This window comes from Sinohyriopsis cumingii, chromosome 4 (genome assembly GCF_028554795.1).
Source record: "Sinohyriopsis cumingii isolate HCF-2022 chromosome 4, ASM2855479v2, whole genome shotgun sequence".
Lineage (NCBI taxonomy): Eukaryota > Metazoa > Mollusca > Bivalvia > Unionida > Unionidae > Sinohyriopsis > Sinohyriopsis cumingii.
In genome coordinates, this window is record NC_142964.1 from 144,813,535 (window position 1) to 144,834,961 (window position 21,427).

A 21,427-nucleotide genomic window follows, 5' to 3' on the forward strand; every position below is an offset into this window, starting at 1 on the left:
CACACACACACACACACACACACACACACACAGAGGGAAGAGGAAAAATCAAACCCCAAATATACTATCAACACAGAAGGGAGATAATACAAACCCCAAATAAACTATCCACACAAACGTACACGAACGCATACAAACCCCAAATATACTATCCACACAAACGTACGCAAACTCATACAAACCCCAAAATCTACTATCCATACAAACGTACGCGAACGCATACAAACCCCAAATATACGATCCACACAAACGTACGCGAACGCATACAAACCCCAAATATACTATCCACACAAACGTACGCAAACTCATACAAATCCCAAAATCTACTATCCATACAAACGTACGCGAACGCATACAAACCCCAAATATACTATCCACACAAACGTACGCGAACGCATACAAACCCCAAATATACTATCTATACAAACGTACCCGAACGCATACAATTCCCAAATATACTATCCACACAACGTCGCTAACGCGGACAACCCCAAATATACGATCTACACTCGGGAGGAAGAAGAAAAAACCAACCAAATATACGATCTACACAACGTACGCGAATGCACACACACACACAGACACACACACACACACACACACACAGGGAAGAGGAAAAAAGCAAACCCCAAATATACTATCCACACATAAGGGAGATAATACAAACCCCAAATATACTATCTACACATGGAAGAGGAAGAATACAAATCCCATACCTACTATCCACACGGAGGTGAGATGTAAATAAAATAAACCCCATATCTACAATCTACGCAGAGGGAAGAAATAAATAACCCAATATACACTATCCTCAAAGAGGGAAGAGGAAAAAAGCCATAATATACTAACCACACAGAGGGAAGAAGAAAACCTTTATACACTATCCACACGGAGTGAAGAAATAACCCTTTATATATACTATCAACATAGAATGAAGAAAATAGCCCATTATATTCCATCAACACAGTGAAGAAGAAAAAGTTTTTTGAAAGCACATAAGCCCTCAATTGCAATGACCAATTCTGCCAAGCACCTACACCCCACCCCACCCCCAACACTACAAAACCCATTTAACCAGTTATTTTATGGCATCAGTGTGTGATTTAGGAAACATCAAGACACAAAATGATGGATGAATAGACTGACTATTGTTTGCCGACTCTCTTGAGTGGTTAATGGAGGACAATAATGTTCACGCAAGCCTTCATACCACTGTTGCAACACGTCTTCTTCCTAGATGAGCCTCCAAGCTTCGTCCAGATATTCGTCCAATTTTTCTTCTTGACTCAGCATCAGACATTTATCGTGTTGAATTTGACTGGGATGATCGTTATGACATCCATAGCAATCTTTCTTGATCTATTCTTTAATTTGTGTCTGTCAAGACTATAGCATAACAGGAAACTAAAAGTGCTTCTTGTTCTGACCATCTAGACTTCATCATGATGACTTCTTCGTCTTTGTCTTGGGTTTCTCCTTCCTCCGGATCTTCACATTCCATGTCCAAAGAATCCCTACTATATAAACATTGATAAAAGACTTCCATGACTTCTAATAGTCTAGAATGACTTCTCTCAAACTGATGCTTTATATCGTATTGTCAAATTCAGCATACAAGATGACGTTCACCGTATTATCTGCGCGTAGATTTTCTGCAAACTGAAGTTCCACACGCATCTGGTCGGATTTTATAGGGAGAAAATGTCCCTCGTCGCTGTCTTCACTTACAATTCGTTAGAGAACCGTTTTCGAAAATGGAGTTTCACTGTAACTTTCCCTTTGGTGAATGGAATATTTTGTCCCAGATCTCCTTTTATAGCAATGCTGACAGTGTCTAAATACGACTTACTGACGGGCAAATAGTGAGGATGTACAAATTCACGGTGTACGTGATAGGTGTTTGCACCTTCCTGGTCATTGTTTGTGGTACTATCCACTTTGAAAGGAATGACACGCAGTAACGGCACAGAGGTGTGTCCCACCACGTTGTACTCCACCACATCGGAATACACAAAGATCAAATTAAGTCCTTGGTTCAGTTCTACCGGGTTTCCAAAAGCTCTGTAAAAATCCATATTACTGTTGATCTTGGGGCTCATATTGTTTGCGACCATTTCTGCATGTCCACCCAAAATTTTAAACAAACTACCATTGAACCTGAGAGACAATGTGTCCGTATCTTGAAATTTAATCACGAGACGATGAGCCACTTTATGGTACTCAATCTTTACACTTTTTTTGGCTCTGTTCAGTGCTTTGCCAAAGGCTAAGTTGAACCTGTCCGTAATAGTGTCCACCAAATGTTCACCACTAAAATAATAACCTGAAGGAATTTTTAAGGTGTAGATAATGAAGGCTGGATTGCTGGCTGGTCTTGTGTCCCCTAAAAACCCGATTTTATTGATTTCTTTCTCCAATCGGGCATTCAGGATTTCCACCTCGAAAGTGTTTTGCTTTTCGGTGATGTTTTTGATTTGTGTTGGGTGAATGATTTCCACTAAAGCCACTTCCCAATGGGCTTCGTGATCTAACTTGATGGTCTGAGGTAATTTGACCGTGTAACAGCACAACGTGTTCTTGGGAAACACCTCCATGGAACTGTCACTGGGTAAGGTTAAGTAAAATTGGTTGTTATTGCTCATAATTCTAGAGTTTTGTGGCTGTCCGAGGTGTTACTGGAAGTCAGAGGAGTGTCTCCGCCCAAAATGGGGTTGTTGTTGGAGTGGTGACTGGCACTGACACTGGACACAAGGATCCCCTGGTTCCCGTTCGAGGAGAATTTCAGGGAGGGATTAGGAAGCAGGTAACCGATGCAACTGCTCATTACAATGGTCCACAATTGTTTGTCTCCTTGTTGCAAACTCAAATTGGTAATGGCTGCACCGATGACACAATACACCACGAAGGTTTGGCAGAAAAAGACGATTTGCGTTTTAGGCACACGTTCTCCATACCACACCCACAAGGGTTGTTTTTGTAAATCTTGCAGAGAAGAATTGGGTGAAGGAGTGATCGCAGTAGCTGATTCTGTGTGAAAGGGAATGATGGTCACTTCTTTTTATAGTCGATGACGTGCGAAGCGTCGATCCAAGAATGAAAACTGGGCGGATATCCTTTCCAACGTACTTTGACTTCTTTGACACATCGTTTGCCCACTTTACGGTTTCTGCGTTTGACAATGCCTTTGATGTCGTACAAGGCGTCTTTTTTGGTGACATGTCTTGATTTGAAATAAGTACGGGCTAGCGTTTTGGTGAGTACTTAACATCCATGGCTATCTTGCTGAGCACCTTTTCCCTCCTTTACCACGCTCGGACAGAAAAATGTGTGTGGTGAGACAATTCCCACTCATGTTTAAAGCCTTTCAGTCAGGTTGTTAAGGACTAGTTAGTCCTATACCTCAGTGGCTAAATTTTAAAATAGTCTGTGAGTACATAAAAGCCTGGGGGATGAGGCTCTCTTTCCTTCCCCAAGAGTAATTAAAAATCACGCGGTGCGTTATTAAACCAGCGATGCATGCTCCATTGGAGCGAAAATCACTTTAATTCAAGTAAGCAAGCAAGCAAGTTCGGGTACCGTCTCTAGCACTCTTGATGACACCAACTGTCTGGGTTATTTTCTTTCTTGCAAGCCTCTATATACCACTTCTGTTTGTGATAATAACTTGTGATACTTCACATTTTCTAAAGTGGAAATCTTTACAAGCCGTACAAAATACAAAACTTATATGACTTTGGCTTTTGACACTTGCACAGACTCTTCACTTTATAAGTGTCACGAGAAAATTGTATATCCAATTTTTACCATTTTCAAAAACACGCACACACTTGCAGCTTGACCAGAAATATGTACATCTTGTTTTGTGGATAAGTCACAGACAAGTCCAAGCATATATAGGTGGTTATGAACGTTAGGAATATCCCCTCATTTTTTCAGAAATTTTCCCTTTTCCACTCTATATTAGTGCTTAGATTTGTTCCAAAAAAAGAAAAAAGAAACGAAACAATTTTGAAGAAAAAACAACTGAATTTTGAATTCAGGTTTCTCTCTGTTTATAATTTTTTTCAAGTTGATGGTGCATGACAGAGTGCATTCGCCTACCTTTCCAAAGTGAGAGGCATTTCGTCACATGTCATTGCCTTTGTTAAATTCGGTTTCATTGGTTAGTTATCGTTAATCTTTAATTTTTTGATGGATTTCTTTTTGATAGAAGATTTAAGGCTTTCTATTGTTGTAACGGTATTTATGTTGTTTAGTCTGTTGATGAAATTATCTATAGCAAAGTGCTTAAGATTTTTCAGTTTTTATATTATTTCAAGCCCTACAAAAGGAGACCAAGTTTGAAACTCTAAATCACACGGGCGTGAAGGAAAACATCGTTGTGTTCATTTTAATCATGCTTGCCGTATCTCTTTGTGTTTTAGAGGTCATATTTCTTCTTAAGTAAATACACGCATCAATAGACCGACAGATTGGGTCATCATCCTTGAGGTTCACTGTACTTTCGGTTCTTTACTTCATACAAACCCCAAATTTATTAGTTTGAAGAAAAAAAAAAAGATATAATGCCCCTCAATACTGTAACACGTCTGTTCTGACTCTACCGATGTGAGTGTGAGTGTTTATGTTAAAATGTTTAAGTGAGATATAAAAAAATGGTCAGCTTGAAAACGCGAACCAATACTGTGATGCTCAGTATTTTGATGTCGTAAGAAGAAATGGTACAACACACACAAAGAGGGCTTGTAAGTTCACATTTCAGTCTGTCTGCACTGTAATGGTAACAACGCAAGAACATAGGGATTATTATGCCACACAGTCCTAGAACAAAACAATGCATCACCCGTCGTAAGCCATTTCATTGGCTATACTTATTTTCTTACCGCGTTCACTTCGAATTGACTTGAGTAGCTATTCAGACAGTGACGAGAATGGCCATGCTTTACTGGGTCTATCCTATAGGCGATTTATATAAAAAAATATTTTAAAAAATTAAACTGATGCACGAACAATCGTACCATGGGCGATCCCATGGAAATTGTGTCCGTCTTATTGCAAAATACATCAACATTTAATTTAACCGTGCAGATCGCTAGAACAAACCTCTGATAATATACATTTTGAAAAGTGTTGTGTGACACGGATCGCCATTGTCGCTTGGTGTCTGCTTTCTTGTTCGAAAAGAAATCGTTTCGTCTTGACTATAAAAATTTAATTTGGCTAAGTTTTACGCACTACTTGAACTCATACATTTCACGTTGTAGGTGTAAGCCGTCGTTCTCAGTTTTCTGGAAGTTCGTTTTTGCGTTTCTCAGATGTGATACTATTTTTTATGGATCGAACGAAATTTCTTTTGGCGTGAATCAGGACTCGTGGTTTTGTGGCACAAATGGAGAGCATTGATTAAAGCTCAGTTATGTCGTCTTCGAAATCGCTGACACGGATATGAGCTAACACTTCAGGTTTTGTGTGAGGCGATACGGTACATCATTGCCTTTTACTTTCTCAATGAAATCGTTTCATCTTATTGCAAAATTACATTTGACTAGGTTTCATACGCAGCAGGTCCCTGTATATAAGGAGAGTGTCTTAGCGTCAGAGTATTCATTCCACTCTCAAACAATCAAGAAGATGGAAGAGTCAGCACAGATCGACCTGCTGGTCAAATATTTGCTAAAAGTCATACGAAAGCATAATTTACATGCGAAAGTGGCAACAAAACTTACTCTTTTGGTCGTTGATTTGATGAGAGTCATACGAAAGTGTGTAAGTGCTAATGAAGTTTGCTATATCTGCAAAGGTAAATGGGTACTTGTCTCCAGAATACCTGCTTCGTCTAAGAAAGAGAAACAAAAGTCAAGATACCTAATATCGTTTTCGGGAGAAAGGACACTGGGATTCAGAGTGCCCTACGAGAAAAGAGAAGAAACAGAAACAAAACGAAAAAGAGAAGAGGGATTCAGAAGAAGAAGAAATTGAAGATGATGAAGAACTTGTGCCAGTAAAGACATGGAAATGGAAAAATTGACAATGTGAGCCGATGCGTTGGCCCTGATGTGAAATTTCATACTACCTTCTAAAAGAGAATAGACCAGAAAGAAAACGTAAGTGTCTCTTAGTCTTGACATTCTATAATAAGGATGGCGTGATTTATTTTTTACTCACACTTTATGAAATTGTGCTCTTTCACCTATCTCTATCCCTCTGGAACAGGTTTTAGTTAGAATTGAAATGAAAGGATGTTTTCATTCACGCACGCTCTTTAGGCATGCAAGTCGGTAAACAATAGTCAGTCTATTCATCCATCATTTTGTGTCTTGATGTTTCCTAAATCACACACTGATGCCATAAAATAACTGGTTAAATGGGTTTTGTAGTGTTGGGGATGGGGTGGGGTGTAGGTGCTTGGCAGAATTGGTCATTGCAGGTGAGGGCTTAGGTGCTTTCAAAAAACTTTTTCTTCTTCACTGTGTTGATGGAATATAATGAACTATTTTCTTCATTCTATGTTGATAGTATATATAAAGGGTTATTTCTTCACTCCGTGTGGATAGTGTATAAAGGTTTTCTTCTTCCCTCTATGTAGTTAGTATATTATGGCTTTTTCCTCTTCCCTCTTTGAGGATAGTGTATATTGGGTTATTTATTTCTTCCCTCTGCGTAGATTGTAGATATGGGGTTTATTTTCTTTACATCTCACCTCCGTGTGGATAGTAGGTATGGGATTTGTATTCTTCCTCTTCCATGTGTAGATAGTATATTTGGGGCTTGTATTATCATCCCTTATGTGTGGATAGTATATTTGGGGTTCGTTTTTTCCTCTTCCCTGTGTGTGTGTGTGTGTGTGTGTGTGTCTCTCTCTCTCTCTCTGTGCATTCGCGTACGTTGTGTAGATCGTATATTTGGTTGGTTTTTTCTTCTTCCTCCCGAGTGTAGATCGTATATTTGGGGTTGTCCGAGTTAGCGACGTTGTATGGATAGTATATTTGGGAATTGTATGCGTTCGGGTACGTTTGTATGGAAAGTATATTTGGGGTTTGTATGCGTTCGCGTACGTTTGTATGGATAGTATATTTGGGGTTTGTATGCGTTCGCGTATGTTTGTGTGGATAGTATATTTGGGGTTTGTATGAATTCGCGTACATTTGTATGGATAGTACATTTTGGGGTTTGTATGAGTTTGCGTACGTTTGTGTGGATAGTATATTTGGGGTTTGTATGCGTTCGCGTACGTTTGTGTGGATAGTATATTTGGGGTTTGTATGCGTTCGCGTACGTTTGTATGGATAGTAGATTTTGGGGTTTGTATGAGTTTGCGTACGTTTGTGTGGATAGTATATTTGGGGTTTGTATGCGTTCGCGTACGTTTGTGTGGATAGTTTATTTGGGGTTTGTATTATCTCCCTTCTGTGTTGATAATATATTTGGGGTTTGATTTTTCCTCTTGCCTCTGTGTGTGTGTGGGTGTGTGTGTGTGTGTGTGTGTGTGAGTGAGTATGTCTGCGCGCGTACGTTGTGTGTGTGTGTGTGTGTGTGTGTATTGGTCTCTGTTTGTCCCTATAAAACTCACTTTATCCCTATCAGATACACTCTACCTACCTACCTACAGTAGCGTGTATTCAGGTCAGCCACTTGCAACACTGTTGACATTTATCCCCTAGTGTTCAGTACAATGACGTCACTGACGCTGGAAATTTTAAGACTATAAATATGGACTTGGGGATTTCAATAGGTTGTAGCTATACATATGTACTAGAGTTCATAAACAGGAATGTCACTCAAGCTGAGGCTATAAAAAGATAGTGGGATTTTCCAAAGGAATAACCCACAAGTTGGAGCGATAAATAGATAGTGGGATTTCATATGAATTTCAGCTGATTATAGATACATAGGTATTTATGCACGATCGTCACACAAGTTGATATTGTAAGTAGTTACTAATTGTATCCATTTTATAGTGTGTTTGTGTGTTTGTGTGTGTGTGTGTGTGTGCGCGCGCGTATGTCTGCGCGCGTACGTTGTGTGTGTGTGAGTGTGTGTATTGGCCTCTGTTTGTTCCTATAAAACTCACTTTATCCCTATCAAATACACTCTACCTACCTACCTACAGTAGCGCGTATTCAGGTCAGCCACTTGCAACACTGTTGTCATTTATCCCCTAGTGTTCAGTACAATGACGTCACTGACGCTAGAAATTTTAAGACTATAAATATGGACTTGGGGATTTCCACAGGTTGTAGCTATACATATGTACTAGAGTTCATAAACAGGAACGTCACTCAAGCTGAGGCTATAAAAAGACAGTGGGATTTTCCAAAGGAATAACCCACAAGTTGGAGCTATAAATAGATAGTGGGATTTCATATGAATTTCAGCTGATTATAGCTATAAATAGATACATGGGTGTCTATCCGCGATCGTCGCACAAGTTGATATTGTAAGTAGTTACTAATTGTATCCATTTTAGTCTAAACCATTGTAACTTAATTTTCGGGGATATGTTTATTTTCCTTTAAATTTTGGGACAATTTCGTCATTTTAACATTACTTCTAGTCACATTCATTTTGTCGTTGAGCATTTCCCTGATGATAGCTATTTATAGCATCATTACTATTATGCAAATTTTTGAACACCCCAGCAAGATTTCAGGTCTTGGTAATGCTTTATATATAAATGTCACGCTTGTACTAGTGTATGTATGTTTCTGTCTCTGTTGTGTTTGACCCTCTACCATCATTGTCCCTAGACAGTCCCACCATGTTCAATTCCCCTTGACGCTATAGAGATCCACCATGTTCAATTTCCATATGTTAAATTCCCTTGAGGCTATATCCCCCCAGGGGTTTCCGTAATGTTAAATTTCCCATTGTCCCTAGACAGTCCCACGATCTATTCCCCATGTTAAATTTCCCACTGTCCCTAGACAGTCCCACGATCTATTCCCCATGTTAAATTCCCATTGTCCCTAGACAGACCCACACTATAGTCCCCTGTTCCATTCCCCTTGTCCCTAGACAAACCCAAACTCTATTCCCATGTTAAATTCCCATTGTCCCTAGACAAGCCCAAACTCTATTCCCCATGTTAAATTCCCCTTGTCCCTAGACAAGCCCAAACTCTATTCCCATGTTCAATTCCCCTTGTCCCTAGACAAGCCCAAACTCTATTCCCATGTTCAATTCCCCTTGTCCCTAGACAAGCCCAAACTCTATTCCCCATGTTAAATTCCCCTTGTCCCTAAACAAGCCCAAACTCTATTCCCATGTTAAATTTCATTGTCCCTATAGTGGCCCAGGGTTTTTTTCCATGTTAAATTTACATAGTCCCTATAGTGGCCCGGGTGTGTGTGTCTGTAATGCTAATTCCCATTGTCCCTATGGTGGCCCCATTCACTACTACTACTACTACTACTAATAATAATATAAATAATAATGATAATGATATAAATAATAATGATAATAATAACAATAAGAGGAAAAAAGATGATGGTGAAGAAGAAGAAGAAAAAGAAATTTAATTAAATTAAAAAATTTAATTTAAATTAAAAATTTATATAATTTTGCTTTAAAGAAGAGCAGTGGACTGTAACAGCCTTTTCGTAAGGCATCTAGAATGTTCTCAGTGAAAAGAATTATAGGTTGATAAGTATAAATGGTCATCCTAACCATGTAATGATACAGTATGCTAGACAAAGCGCAAGCAAAATATAGTACATACACATTGTGGACTTGCATTTCCATTCATACGGTTTTCTTTCTCACCTATATGAGTAGTATTGGGTCACTATTACGGTATGCCCTGTATATTAGCTAACAAGTAAAGTACCAGGTTTAAATAGGGATGGAAAGTTAATACAACGGATTGGTGATAGGAGCAGAGCAAAAATTTTTTTACCCGTATCACCAGGAGGAAATAGGGTCATGATGTGGTATGCCCTGTAATTGAGCTAACAAGTGAAACATTAGTCTGGCTAAAGACGAAATGAAGTGCAACAGATGCACGGCAGGACTTATGCAGAGCACGTATGTTATAGCTCTTTGATATAACCGTAGATATAATCAGCAAGACATTCTTTCAATTTCTTCTTCCTCTAACTATTGTCTCTCTTTGCACTGTGAACAATGTATCCATCCATCCATTCATTCATCCATGCATGCATGCATGCATGCAAGCACGCGTACATACATACATACATACATACATACATACATACATACATACATACATACATACATACATACATACATACATACATGCATACATACATACATGCATAGATACATACATACTGTTACATATATTCGATTTAATTTATATTTGGTTTAATTCGTGTTGGATTTGATTTTATTGTTTATGGGTTCTGGAATCTTTTCATTTTCTTTACATGTCAATGTAATGCAATTTTGTTTACTAGGAATTTGATATTTTCCAGAAAATTCAGTTTGATCTGAATTTTCCTTAGATACCTAATAATAGAAACACTTGTTTCTATTTTTGACTTAGTTCCTGTCCTTGATTGAAGGTCAAGTAAACAACTTTTTCTAAGAGTAAAATGATTGGTTCTTATCAAGGACATACAGGAGCTATGTGACTTTTACATGTAAACATGATCACGTCATCCTCTATTTCGCAATTAGGCATTTCCGAAATTGCGAAATACTTAGTATTAATAGTGATGTTTAGAGAGAGAGAGAGAGAGAGAGAGAGAGAGAGAGAGAGAGAGAGAGAGAGAGAGAGAGAGGCCTGATAGTCCGGGATTTTAAACACTTGATGTCAAGTTGTTTTCTTCTGTTGTGACCCGTATTGAAGTATTACAAATTTTGAGTTTTTTTTAGCTATATGTTAATTTTTTTCTCCAGATAATTTGGACTCTAAAAGATTAATTCGTTTCTCTGGAACTATTATTGTATTCATACAGAATTCTTGAACAAGGATATTTCTTAAAAATATTTTTTTTGATTTCCAACACCGGAGGATAAATTATTGCGTTTGTTCAAGGAACTGTAGACGTAAACACAGTACAGGCTACAGATTACGTCATAGCCTTCCATCTTGGATGCTTCGTTTCGACTCGAAGTTGGAATCATTAGAACATGTCATTATTAGGACTTCAAAAAAGTTATTCATGGATTATTCTTGTATTTTTTGGGATTTGTTTCTGCAAACCGTAACTTCTTATTTTTTCTTCATTTTTACAGTATTTATCCAGGCAAAGAAATAATTTGTTACAATTTTCAAAGCGTGTTGTTTTCATTCTTTCTTGTGTTACTGTTTTTCGATCCCAAATCACTTAACATAAGAACTGGGGGGTCGACCGGGATAATTTTGCATTTTGGATAGAATTTTTCAGAAAACGTTTTTTTTTGAAATTTGAATTCCGCTAGTTTTTGAAATCTTTAGTGAAATCGGCAAGCTTTTTCTAAAATGTCATCAAAAGTAGAAATCTTTATTTTAAATCCTACACAGGAACAATTAGATCTTTTCAAAAAAGACGAATGAATGCAATTTGCCATAAAATACGATCTTTCTGAGGTAAAGGCTTCCTTAACGAAACAAGAAATAAGAAATATTTTAGTTCAGCATTTGGTAGAAAAGAATGTTTTGGATAAAAGTGCATTGGTTTCGATCAGTAAGTCTGTATCAGACTGACATAAAAATGAAGGAATTACAATTAAAATACAAGATGGAGTTAAGGAAGCTGGAAACTTCAAAAAGATGAAAGAGAGAGATGCGAATGCAGTTATAAGAAAAACAAATGCAGTTACAATATGTGAAAGAGGAGAGTGAGAGACAGGAATGAGAGAAAGAAAATCAAATGCAATTACAAGCGGAAGAAAAAGAGAAAGAAAGACAAATGCAGTTACAAAATGAGCTAATGCATTTACAGGTGGAGAAAGAGAAGCAAGAGAGGGAATATTAGTGTAGAATGAAAGAAATGGAACTGGCAAGTGAAAATCACATTCATACTTCAAATCCAAACTTAAGTTTTGATCTTGCAAAGAATATTAGATTAGTGCCCCCTTTCAGAGAAAACGAAATAGACAAATATTTGCCTTATTTTGAAAAAGTTGTTGAAAATTTGAAATGACCAAGGCAGCATTTGACTGAATTTTACAATGTTTACTCACTGGTAAAGCTAGTTATATTTGCCATTCACTACCGTTTCAACAAAGTGGTGACTATGATACGGTTAAAGAATGCCTCTTAAGGGGTTATGAGTTAGTCCCTGAAGCTTATCGGCAAAAATTCAAAAACTATAGAAAGGAAGCTGGAGAAACTCATGTCGAATTTGCTAGAGAAAAAGAGTAGTTATTTGATAGATGGTGCTTTGCCATAAAAGTTGGACAAGATTATCAAAGTCTCAAACAACGTATATTACTTGAAGATTTCAAAAACTGTGTCCATAGTGACATTAAGCCATATCTTGACGAGCATCAGATTGAAACCTTGGAAAATGCTTCTCGAGCTGCTGATGAGTATTCTTTGCCTCATTATGTTCTTTCTGTAAATAAGACTTTTACTGAACAGTCTTCTGGCAGGAAAGTATTCCAGCCTTATACGAGCCCTTTAAAACTCAAACTGGCACAACTTCCTAAAAATCTAACTTCAGAGAAGCTTTATTCAAGATCCTTGTATCTTCCTAAGTGTACCTATTGCAGGAAAAAAGGACACGTTATTTCTGATTGCTACAAATTGTAAAATAGGCATCAGAATCAAGACAGACCTATTCCAAATGCTCTTATTTCCAACAGGTCATCGTCACGGTCATGTATTGAAAGCAATACGTTTGTTGGGTCTAATAAACCCCAGTCTGATTTGATGATGAAGAATTATGAACCGTTCATATCAAAGGTTTCTATATCACTCTTGGGTGATTTAGCCATTCCTATCACTATTAATATTTTAAGGGACACATGAGCTTCTCAGAGTCTTTTATTGTCAGGTACTTGGCCTTTTTCTAAGAAGTTTTCTTCTAATGAGAGTGTTCTTATTCAGGAAGTAGAGTGCAGCTTTGTTAATATTAATGTCAATTGTGTAAATTTGTCATTAGACTAAGTCTCAGGACCAGTGACAGTCGGAACAGTCTCTGTTTTACCCGTTGAGGGCATTAATTTATTACTAGGCAACGATCTAGCTGGAGACAAGGTTGTGGTTAATCCACTTGTAACTGACAAGCCTTGCTTGGATCAGAAAGTCGATCCAGTTGAAAAAGAATACCCTGATTTATTCCCAGATTATACAGTTACCAGAGCTGTGGCAAAGAAAGCTCTTGAGAATGATGTTGATAAAGAAAGTATTCCTTTAGCTGACACATGTATTAGTCAGGCTTTTGATAAGGTCACTTTCACTCCTTGTTTGGATCAATCAGAAGGTATTGATCACAGTGATCCTCTTTCAACGAGTCCATCTCTTTTTTCTAATCAGGGTGATAAACGACAATCACTTGTCGTCGAACAGGAAAAAGATCCAGAGATCTCCTGTTTGTTTAAAAGGGCCATTTGTGAAACTGAAGCTACTTAAGTTCCTGTCTGTTATTTCATTAAAAATGGAATTCTTATGAGAAAATGGAGACCTCACGAGGTACCTGCTGATGACGAAAGGTCAGTGAAATATCAAATTGTAGTTCCAAAATCTTACAGACAGGAAATACTTAGTTTACCCATGAAACTGCATTGGCTGGTCATTTAGGGATCAATAAAACTTATCACAAGATCTTGAATCCAAATTACGTAATAACCCCCTACCCCACCCTTCCCTGAGATACTTAATTTTGAGGTCTTGCATTATACACATACATGACAATTTCTTGGTTTAGCCAAGATAATTTTAAATATTTTAACAGATCCGCGCCAACAAATTAGTTTATATTCTTTGTTAATTGGAAAAATACCTTGCAAAGAATAATATTGGATGACAGAGATTTGGTCTTCTAAGCTATATACAACTCGCTAAAATGCTCACTCTGATAAGATAGAACACACTGATGTGGATAAGATAGTGGTATTCCGTATATAAAACACGTGATTAACATCTCGTTTATGAGTTCAACTCTCGTTTAGTAGTATAGCTGGAGATCATAATTGTCAGCGGCGTTACTGTTGAGGGAGCCGGTGATTATAATTAGTAAATCTTGTTTTTGAGTTGAAATCTCTTTCGGTAGTAAGGACTGAGATAAAAAAATATTAGGAGCTTTACTGTTGAAGGAGCCGGTGATTACAGTTAGAAGACTGTGCTTCGGATGTTTTGGAGCCGTTAATTGTGATTTTTATAAACGGAGCCGTAGATTAAAAAGGTGTTTTAGGAGCCGCTAATTGTAGTCCATATCAAACTATAGAGAACATTTTTAATCACTAATCGCTAATTGTTGTCGGAGCCGCTAATTGTTGCCGTTATAAAAATATAGGGAAAAGGTTTTGATCATCGCTGGGTACCTGCGGCTTTCCATAGCGGCTTTCCATAAGCCGTAGGTACCTGGCTGTGATTAAAAAATTCCTATTTTTTATATGGGCAACATTTAGAGTCTGTTTTTCACAAAAGGAATGATGTAGTTTATAGTGTTCTGTAAGGTTTGGATAAATCTGTATATGTCTATTATGTAGTGATGGAAGGGCGCATTTTTTTACCCAATTTTCGAGGGGCTCGTGGGCGAATATTATAAATAGATATTAAACATATTGGATGCGGACGACATAGTGTTTACCCACTGTGCAAGTATCACGCACCCACCCATTCTCTTTTAAAGCAATGGGAAATAAGCATTGGTTTATTTATGAAATGGTTAAATGACAGTCATGGTTGTTTAGTTCTTAGATCAATATACAGGATTAACTTCCACGTGTGATATTTACTTTTCACTTGAAATGATGGCGTTAATCAATGAGCTGCCTCTGTTTTTAAACGACAACATGTGATCACTTTAGAATTAGTTGTCAGGCGACCTTATATTTACTCCATGAATAAAATAAGTTTGCTAAAATATTTTCATAAGGACAGAAATAAGAAACATCAGGAGAAAAAGTTTTCATGTGAAAGTGGATGGTTCAAATGTTGGCTTGAATTGTTTTACTTTGATTGCAGTTATTGTAAACAATATCCGAAATTGGTAGAGGATAGAAACTGAAACAGTGCATGAGAGGGCAGATGTAATGAAATATGGAAGGAAAGACCGGCAGATTTTTCTCAATCTGGAATTAACAGCAAAAATGAGGGCATACAAACAGTCACCAGATCCATCTCCAGGAGCAAAACATATAAACATAAAGCAGCGAAATATTTAGCATCAACCAATATTTGTGAAAAATGTTAATTCTTTAATAATTAATGTTGCATATTAATTCCTTTCTTATATCTATGGAATAAAGACCAAACATTTCATCAAATCTTTGGAAGAGATTATAGTATTGGAACGTGTCAATATTAAGGTGAGACAAGTGAATTTTATGAAACCGTTTGTCATGGACGAGTATGTAGAAAGAGTATTTGATCAGCCCTGATATCCTATTTATTTGCGTAGTTAATACCGTTTTTGCAAATGTAGCAACATAATGTAAAAGGTTGACTTTTAAGTTGTTAAATTTAGATCTTCATAAATTTCAAAATCATTGCAGTTAAAGTATTACTCCATCTTCCAACTTAAGCTTGGTAATTTCCAGTTCATTTGCTTTCTTTCTTGAGAAAATTACTAGGTGTCTGCTCTTTGGGGCATTTAAAAGACACACTTAAGCAAAAAGCTCCTTTAGTTCAGTCTGGCCCATGTGATGAGTATTGTATTACACATGATTTAGAAATATATGTTTACGTACGTGTTGACAATTAGCAGTAATAATCTTAATAAGACTGAAAATGGAGTATATAGTGTAGTTTAACAGTGATGCATCGATGTTTTGGAAATTATGTGGCTTCCCATTGGTTGCGTGAGGTTATGTAAATAATATTCACTATGCTTAATTCGACGGAAAATCAATAGTGTATGCTACAACGTGGGGTTTGTTCCGAAGTACTGTCGCAACAAATGGTATATACAAGGAGAAAGTTAAGCACGCAGTTTCATTCCGAATTTTGGAGTCATCATACTTATTGTGTTCCTGTTGGAAGTCTGTAGACGTATTTTATGTTATATTTAGATAGTTTTAGAGAGAAAAAACATTTTATTTGACTATTCAGCGTAAATGGAAAGTGCTCATTATTTGGACTATACTATTAGTCTGAAACTATTATAGAAGGAATTCAGGACAGGGCCAGCTTGAAAACGTCACAGTTCTTGGAGGACCAGTACATTTCCAATCTTGAAATTTATGAGGAACATTTCCTTCATTTAGAACTTTCATAGACCTTTATAAGGACTAAATTGGATTCACTTTATAATACTTTGAGTTCCTCTCATATGTTTCATTTATAACTTTCATAATTAACCTGTTTGTTATGTTTAATAAAACTTATTGGTTTTGCTTCTCTTCTGCTACTTAAGTTTGTGATCATCGAGTCGTAACATAAATTTGGGGGCTAAATGGAGATACGAATTTCAGAGAATTTGAAATTGTGTTGAAACTGATATTATCATTGTCCCATATCTTTCTGACTTTACAAAGTGAAACCAACAAGCTTTTACGATGTAAACTAAAGTGGAAAATTGTATTTTAAATCCTAGCCAGGAAAAGTTAGAGTTTTAATAAAAGGACGAATTGCTCCAACGTTCCAGACAATACCATCTTTCAGGTGCAAAGCCATATTTGTTAAAACAAGAAATAATAAATATTTAGGTTCATTATTTGGTAAAGAAGAATATTTTGGGCAAAAGGTACTTTGCTTCTGGCACAAACCTGCAAGTTATGGAATTGAAAATAAAAATCAAGAATAAAATCAAGTTTTTAAAAATCTTGAGCTTAAAAAAGTGGAAAGTCAGAAACAAATGCAAATTTCAAAAGATGAGAAAGAAATGGGGATGAAATTACAAACGTAAAAGAAAGAAAAGAGATAAAATGCAAACGCAGGAAAAAGAAAGAGGCCTTAAGCAAATTTAGATCTGATTGACTATACATGTGAGATGTTCTAATATGCTTAACTCTTATTTACTTTAGGGTCTTGTCTTTGGAGATGTTTCCTGACCGGAATTTGACAGGTGGCAACCTGATTATTCTTGGAGATTTCTACCTTCACTTTGACTGTCCTGGAAACCCATACACATCAAGACCCCTTGATTATATTCACGTCTTAAACCTCAAACAGTCGGTTAGCCAACCCACCCATAAACAAGCTACGCCCTGCTAAAAGTAAACTCCGTATGTCTGACAGGATTTGGCCTTCAACCATCATCATTATGCATAAACAGGTCTACGAAGCTGCCAAGAAGAAAGTCACTAACATAGTTCATGCAGTAAAATCCACCTATTACAGTAATAAAATCACTGAAAGTTCCAGCTGCAAAGAGCTATTCCAGTTTCGGAAGAAGCAAATACCAAGGAATAAATGTACACCACCTCCAACAATATTTTCTCTAGGCTACCTTCCGGACCTGCTTGTAAATTTCTTTTGTTGCAAAATGCAGTCCATCAAGTTCTTAGAACAAAGTTGTTCTATCCCAACTTGAATCTCATCTAAATTCAAATAGTCTTTTTAGCAATGTAAAGTCTGCATATCTCCCTCGCCACAGTAATTAAAAAGCGTCTCCCTGCTTAAGATAGTGGAAAGATTACAGTCCTCTCGCCCTCTTTGATTTGTCCTTGGCATTTGACACAGTAGACCATGATATAATACTTCACCGTCTCCATGATGGATTTGGTCTTATTATGGTTTATGTTCTGTTTGCGTGATGAACAGGACAAAACTTGTGTTCTTTAAATGGAAAACATTCCAGCCTAGTTGATTTATGTTTCGGTGTTACACAAGGATCTGTTCTCAGATCCATTCTCTTCATTATATACAATCAGCCGCTCTCAACTGTCATAGATCAACATCCATTGTTTCACTAGTTGTACTACTGGAAGACACATATACAAATCTAGCTACCCAACTGATGTTGAGGCTAAAATACTAGACGTAGAGAGGAGCATTTCGGAGGTAAAGCCTTGGATGACATGTAAGAAGCTGTAAATGAATGACGATGAAACTGAAACCATCCTGATAACCACATTAGGACTTTCTCATTCACATCCTTCACCTCAAACAATAAGTATGCACAATACCAACATCAGATTCACATAGTCGATACTAAACCCAGGTATCACTGTAGAAAATTGTTGTTGTTGTAGCGTTTAACGCCATTTTTCAGCACAGGCTATACATGGTGGCCAATATAAATGGTGGGGGTGTAACAAGATAACCGGGTGGGATATTTCGGATTAACAACAGAACACGTTTTGACGACACATATGATTTAATGTGGCGATTTATATGAGTAGTGGATTATGAAGATGTGTGCGTATTTATAATCCAAATATTGGATCTATTTAACATAAAAACGCACAGTTTCAAAGATGGAAAAAATATACAAATAAATTTAGTTCAGTAACCCTAAAATACAGGATAAATGATTTCACAAATGATTCAATAATGGAAAGATGAATATAGTTCACTCAAATAGTAAACAATGTAAGTCTTTACACATAGTAAAAAAAAATGTATTCGCTCAGGTAGCGAAATTATGTCACTAAACAAGAACGGATATACAATCTATCCTTCCAGTCCTGAATAATACACTGGGTCTTACTAACCCAAAATTAGCATACAGCTAAAAATACATGTGTGGAGATGCACTCCGTCACCCGTGCACCTTATCCGCTCCACAGCTCCTCTGAATCAATTTCACAACCAATATAGACTCCGGACCCTCGGAATACTATTATCACTTGAAACATTAGACCGTCCGGACACTTGAAATACTAGACCCTCCGGACCCCCTGGTCCTTTGACGGCTCTACAGCTGGGTCACCTTAGTCACTCTTGACACTCCGGACGCTAGACAGTAGACGCTCCGGCACCTTAAACGCTCCGGACACACGGACGTTTCTACCCTCTGACAACACCGGACACCCCGGATATTCCTACCATCAAAACTTCACTCACTCACTCAGCCCTACAGCTGGAGTTGTGCGAATCCTTTTAGCAGGCCGCTTGCTGACAAAACCATTAGTATTGTAAAGGTCCTTTACATGTAGTAACGTATTTATACCTTTAGAATTTTCGTTATTCTTTATCAAAGGCACCTTGCACGTGTGGCACAGGACGAATCGTACTCACGATTTCGAAATACATAGACCATATTATAATCACCCTCGGGTATCGTTGTACAGAGAAAAAGAAACGAAACCCGAGTACATGTATTTAATTAACAACATTTACACCATTCCGTGACAATACCTCCCCCCTAAAAAAAAGTGGTATCACTTTTAGAACAATCACGGAATGTGAACAATGAATCATTATTAAAACTTCCAATTTTCAGACCGAACGAAATGATTTGCTAATTACACCCTACTTAAAAAATCAGCTCCCACATTTTCTGACCCTCGAATTGCCTCGATTCGAAAACTGTATGGTTGCAAAGACAACGCCCAACGCATCAATCTGGCATTGGTGACCTTTGCTTTATTCAAATATAAAAGCGGCTGATGGTCCGTTTGCAAGGTAAACTCCCTCCCAAAAAGATATGTATGGAATTTTCCTATTCCCCATACTAAACCTAGGCACTCCTTTTCAATCACGGAGTACTTTCCCTCTCTAGGGAGCAATTTCCTACTTGCATAAGCAATGGGCAATTTCATCCCCCCTTGCTCCTGTAGCAAAACAGCCCCAAGACCCGTATCGGACGCATCAGTCCTCAGTACAAAAGGTTTATCTATTTCCGGCAACTTTAAAATTGGTGCACTTACCAGTTTGTGTTTTAGAGTGTTAAACGCTTTTTCCTGGCATACACCCCATGAAACTTTATTCGGTTGCCCCTTCCGAGTCAAATCCGTTAATGGGCTGGCAATAGCCGAAAAGTTGGGGACGAATTTCCTGTAGAACCCGATTAGACCTAGGAAAGACCTTACTTGTTTTTTTGTCTCTGGTCTAGGGGCATCCCTGATTGCTCCTATTTTATCTGGATGATGTTGCAACTGGCCTAGTCCACTTACCAGATGTCCCAAACATTCCAGACTGGAATACCCTATGCTACACTTAGTAGGCCTAACTGAAAGATTTGCAATGTGAAGTCTATCGAACAGATCCCGTAATACCTTAACATGTTCATCCCATGTATGCGTGTAAACAAAGATGTCGTCTACGAAGCTGTCGACGTTTTCCGTTCCGTTTAATAATTTGCGCATGAGACGAACGCACGACGCACCGGCGTTGACTAAACCGAAAGGCATAACTTTAAATTGAAACAGTCCTTTGGGAGTCGCGAATGCCGTTAACTCGCGGGCATTATCGGCGATGGGTATCTGCCAATATCCCTTGCTTAGATCTAATTTGGAAATGTATTTATGACCTGCCAATTTTGAAAATACACTTTCCATATCTGGCATTGGTTCTGCATCAAATACGGTGATCTTGTTTAATTGCCGAAAGTCGATGCAAAACCGGTTGGTCCCGTCTTTCTTTCTGACTAACACCACGGGGGACGAGTATGGGGAGTTTGAAGGTTCGATCACTCCCTGGTCTAACATTTTCATCACTTCTTCGCTGATTGTCTCCCGTGCATTAAAGGGTATCGGATATCCTTTAATCCTGATAGGCTCAGTGGTATTCAATTTGATCTCGTGTCGAATTAGACCCGTACAGCCTGGTCTGTCCGTGAACACATCTGGATATTTGGACAAAACCTCCATAATCTGTGTACGTTGACCCTCCGATAACTCAGGGCATACATTTATCTGGTCAATACTTTCTTTACCAACGTCCATGGGGTATTCAAGGGGTATTTCTGTGCTGGGGACGAATTCCGCTTCGTCACCAGACCTATCCTCTATCACCGCAACGCATACTACATTCAAAATCCCTTTATCAATCGTTTGTCCAGGTCTCGCTACGTAGAGTTTAAGCATATTGGCATGAAATGTCTTGGACTTCCCCTCCATATCAATGATATAATCCATTTCGCCTTTCACCTGTCTGACTTCATATGGCCCTTTCCATTGGACTAGCAGCTTGTTGTTATTCGTTGGGAGAAGCACCAACACTTGATCGCCTACGTCAAATTTTTTACTCCGAGTTCCTCGGTTGTAGTACTTGGCGTACCTACGACTAGATTTCGCGAGTTCGTCTTGCGCCATTTGACAAGTACTTTCTAATCTTTCGCGCAAATCAACTACGTAATGGTATGTGGTCTTAACTTCTTCGTCCGCGACCTCGTCTGTCCACAGTTCACGAAGTATGCGCATAGGACCACGAACTGTCCTACCGTACAATAGTTCAAACGGGGAGAAACCCAAGCTTTCCTGAGGA